Raw genomic sequence first — 5,110 nt, forward strand, 5'->3', positions numbered from 1 at the left:
TGGAAGTGATTTATTGATTTGGGAAAGAATAAAGCCAACTCTTCTTCAGATGCATTTCATTTGTTTAACAGGCTGTAAAAATCAATGTTGCTGCTACGAAACTGTTGTCTTTTTGTCCTTTCTCTCTTTGTTCTAAATAACAATGTAAAAAAATCATGTATACAGCTTAGAATGTCATGTGGGGAAGCTTAAGAACTTTTGGCACATGAGACATGACACGGAGCCACCTCTCATACACCACAATAGTAAAAGGATATAATTATTCTGTGTAACAAAATGTGAACAATTTCATGTTTATCTGAATTTCAATGCTTCTTTATCAATTTTGGTGCAAGGATTTCAAAAATGCCACTATTTTTGACATAGCATCAATAGTGTAGCCACAATTTATGCTATTCAGGGCGCAATCCTAACTGCGCCTTATGCTGGCCCAAGTCCCTTGGTCTGGCATAGGAGAGTTGCAAACTTGCCGTAAAGCACATTTGTGCCTCCATGGGAGGAAGCCACATTGGCGCATGTAGATGCGCTGACGTGCGGAGGCCGGCAGAAGCCATCTAGTTTGGTCCCAAGTCAGAAAACATTCCCCCAGGACTTAGTTATACATCTTGTCCCAGCTTCTAAGCAGGAGGAAGACAACCCTCTGTGATAGGTCTTTCTTTTTCCTGCACTTCAAGAGTCTCAGAGAGGAGACATTCTTTTCCTCCAAAGGGATAAGCATTCCAGGAAGCAGCACTACCAGGCAATAGTGTCCCTTGATTTGCCAAGAGTGGCCCAGGGCTGACATCATGCAGCAATAGCAGGGTGGAAAGAGGAAGTACAGCAAGTGATTCCTTTTCCCAAGAGGGTCCAGCTGTCATTGTGATGCAACTAGAAAGTCTCCTGGTCTTGGCTGCATCCTCAAAACCAGCACCAGGCACAATAAGTCCTGCATGGAGCCTCTGTGGCCTTGGTCTTATTTCAGGGAAGTTCCAGTCCCTGACTCAACAGCTGTTTACAGGGAAAGGGACAGAAGGGCCATTGAAGCCTTTCTTTGGCAAGGGAAGTAGCTTTGTCTCTGAGTTATTTCCTCATTCATTAATGGACTGTCAACTGTTAGCCCATCACAAATGATGATCAAATTGTAAAGACTGGCTGAGTTCAACACAGTGTCCTCTGTGTGAAAAGGCCAAGGCTGAAGGAGATAGGAGCTGTCCCTCCCAGCCGCTGCCACTGAATTATCTAGAATAGATCAGTGGTTCCCAATCTTTTTAGCTCTAGGACCCACTTTTTAAAACAACACTCTGTCGGAACTACCTAGGTTTACAAGATTTTCAAAAAAGATCTAGAAAGTACTTACTTACTTACTTACTTACTTACTTACTTACTTACGTACAGTTAATAATATTTTTATTTATTTACAGAAATTTTGCTACATTTTTCTTAATGAAGCAGCCCTAATGAACTTTAAAGAATGCTCTCCTTCCTTTCCCATTCCTCCCCCCCCCCAAAATAAAAAAAACATAAAATCCAAAGGCGAAAGGGAGACATGATTTGGCTACAAATGGGGGGGGAGTCAGAGGGTGGGGCTTGTGAGGTTTGTTAAGGCCATTCACACTCTTCCTCCAACAGGTTCACCTGTTTTGATCCCACATGCAGCCTCTAGCAAGCTCACAGCACAAGACCCTGTTAGCATTCTGGACTTGGAGGGATGTCCAGATCAGCAGCTGCATTATTCTTGCACATGGTTCTTTAAGAAATTTCTAGTTTGGATGTTACATGAACGTGTTCTGGCCTGATGCTATCCATCTTCCCAGCACCAATGCAGCCACAATGCAGCCTCAGGGTAAGGGAACAAGCATCCTCTTACCTTGAGGAGACCCCCATGACTGCCCCCCCAACTACTGGAGGCAGCGCATGCCCCAATGGCACAGCTGCATCAGTGCTGGAAAGTTGGATAGGACTGGGCACTTATAAGGCACATTTATTAATTTTCAGTTGACCTTTAGTTAGGAATCTTGGTTTCATTGATGAGGTTTTATGACCTTCCCCCAGGTTGTTATGAGTCATGATTGGTGACTTCCTTTCTGCTGGTTGTTGATTAATTGGTTTTGGTTTATATCCTTGTTTTTTGGCTGTCCATATTTTAATGAGCTGCGTATCATGTACAATGGGTATTTTATTGCTATATATATTGTGCAATATATATACATTATATATTTTAAATATATTGTAATTTTCAACTTTTATTTTGTAAGCCTCTTTGAGTTATCTACCAGGTTTAAGAAAAGTGGGGTATAAATACTCCAAATAAATATACTGTATACTGTTACTGGATTAAAATCTCATGAGATTTTTGTGTGTTTTTTTCATTCAGCTGAGATTCTCTCTCTCTCTCTCTCTCTCTCTCTCTCTCTCTCTCTCTCTCTGCTTGATGGAGAGGTTAGGAACAAGGACTGTGAGCAGGATCTTTTGGGTTTAAGACATTATTGCGATTCAAGTCTTTCTCCTGGGGGGTGGAGCAATGCCTGGCCAAAGGATTTCTCTTTTCCTCTCAATAGGTTCACCTGTACCCCTCCTCCTGCTTCCAGCCTTAGAAGCAGGAGTTCTGAGCAAGTAAGCTGAACTATTAGTAGTTATCATTCTTATTTAATCTTCTTTTTAACTTTAATTACAAACACACATATATGCCACAGTCAATCTACAGTCCCATTTTACAGGTGAGAAACAGAGTCTAAGAAACTATGGGCCCAATCCTATCCTGTTCTGGAACAGGCAAACCAAGAGGCTTGCGCTGCATTCAGCGCAGGATAGGGGTCAGAATCGGCTCAGCCAGAGGCAAGGGGAAACTCTTTCCTTTACCCTTGGGTAAAGCACCCAGAACCCAATGGGTCTCCTTAGACTTGCGCCACCTCAGGAGATGGCACAAGTCTGACGAGAATGGAGCGGCTTCAAGCTACTTCGCGCTGCTCGGGAAACAGGGTTGGGATCCGGCATAACAGCCAGGTCCCAGCCCTGCCTCCTGCTCCCCGCCTGCCCGCCCCCAGAAGCCTCCTGGTGTGGCACAAGTCTGAGGAGAGTGGAGCGGCTTCAAGCCACTCCAAACTCCCCAGGAACGGGGGTTGGAATCTGGCAGAACTGCTGGATCCCAGCCCCGCCTCCTGCTCCCAGCCTCCTCCCCGCCTCCTTCCCACCCACCCCAGATCCTTGTGAACCCAGCTGGGCCGACACAAGGCTCTTTCCCTCCATCAGTGCAGAGGCTTCTGCCAGCCTGCGCAGCCTGACATGCCTCTGTGCACCGGCCTTGTCAACTGTCAAGGAGGCGCAAACATGCCTTATGGCATGTTTGCGACCCTCCTGGGCCAACACAGGGAACTTGCAACGGCCCATGTGCAGCTCAGGATTGCGCTGTTTGTCTCACCCCAAGACCAATTAGTGAGTTCATGGCCAAGCAGGAATTTACACCCATATTTAAGTTTAAGTAGTCTACAGTTAGGATTTGCACCTGATGGCTTGCATTTCTATCTGGGAAAGGTCACTGTTCTAGTGAGCATTTGAGAGCTGCCTCATACCGATTTCCGCACTTCATCCCTGCTAGAAGTGGTCTTCTCCTTGGTGATTACCTCCTCTCCAAACTGCCCCAGCCCTCCTTAGCGAGTGGAACTAAGTAAGATCAAACCCCCATGCAATATGCCTGCCCAGCTGCCAAGGTTGAGACACTCCCCTGCACCCTGGTTCTGGATCAGCCTGGGAGCTGGCACTTCAGATGCTGCAGTGCCCTCCCTTTCTAGCCCACATCCCGATGAAGTTCAGCCTTCCTTTGTTCCCCAAGACACTTGTGTTTGTTAAGTAAGGGACTAAAGAGAAAGGAAGCCTCGCCCCCTTCTTTACTCACACAGACACAGGCGCACAAAACCTTCCCTGCGTTGCTTTGTTTCCCTTACACAGGCAAGCAGTAAATTCTCCTTGGCTCCCAGGGATGGATTTGATCACAGCTTGCTTAATTGAATGCCTCAGCCAGCTCCCTGCTGGGACATGACACAAGGGAACAAGCATGGCTGCTTTGGCATTTTTCATAGGCACAGTAAGGCACAATGGTCATGTTACTGAGAGGTCTCAGTCCTTCAGGCCTGACATCCAGAGCCTTAGGAGCATGGTGGGACTCAAATGGGTGACCAATGATCCATTGTGTCACCCAGTTTCAGAAAGAAACACGTATGTGTGTGCAAGTATGGACAGATGTATTCAGGCTGTCAGAAGCCAGCTGAGTGCGGCTGTCTCTGTGTTTATTGTACTGGTACTTATGAGTAAAAAGCCTATGCTTTCTTTAACATGGTGAGATAGCAAAACCCCAAGGGAAGCGCATCTGTAAGTGGATATCAGAACTGCAAGCAGAACCCATTCCAGCTGGTCACAGAAAAAACACCAACAAGCCCAACTCTTCCCTCCTTGTGAGCTTCAGGTAGGGTCCATTCTAAGCTGATTGGCAACCTTCAGTCTCGAAAGACTATGGTATAAGCCTACAGCACCCGGTATTCCCAGGCAGTCTCCCATCCAAGTACTAACCAGGCCTGACCCTGCTTAGCTTCCAAGATTAGAGGAGATCAGGCATCTGCAGGGTAACAGTTGCTGCAGGCTAGGAATCCTTTGAACTTGGAATCCCAAAGGATTATCCAGTCATGTGTATGAGACTTTATTTACAGAACAGAAACACGCCCAGAATGGCATTCACCAATGCTACTCAAAGGGTCCGCTATTGTGGACCTTTAATTTTTTTCCTGATGTGCTGTGGACTGGCACTCCGTGTGTGTCAGGTCCCAGTTTGTGGCACATAGGCTTTCCTGGTCTTTCCTGCTTCTGCCTTCTCAGAGCCTCTCACAGGCATGGCCCATGTTGTGCACCAAGCTTTGGGAGACTCTGAGAAGCCAGAAGTGGGAAGCACCAGGAGACACACTACAGACTGATAGCCAATGGCTCACAGACCGGCAACTGGTCAGCTGTCCACACTTTGAGAAGCATTGGCATACATCACACTCCCTCTCTTGTTATGAACTATCTAGTATGATTTCTAGTTCATACTGTTGACAATGACCTTGCACTTGAAATGCGCACAGTTTCTCTAAACTGCATTTTG

The 5,110-nt window shown here is 46.3% G+C and overlaps 1 pseudogene; it reads right to left on the reverse strand.

Moving 5' to 3' along the window:
- Window positions 1–4,493: 4,493 nt before the first annotated feature.
- LOC136642735 (5S ribosomal RNA) lies at window positions 4,494–4,613 on the reverse strand (annotated as a pseudogene).
- Window positions 4,614–5,110: the final 497 nt, after the last annotated feature.

The sequence above is a fragment of the Tiliqua scincoides genome, chromosome 2, assembly GCF_035046505.1.
Source record: "Tiliqua scincoides isolate rTilSci1 chromosome 2, rTilSci1.hap2, whole genome shotgun sequence".
Classification (NCBI taxonomy): domain Eukaryota; kingdom Metazoa; phylum Chordata; class Lepidosauria; order Squamata; family Scincidae; genus Tiliqua; species Tiliqua scincoides.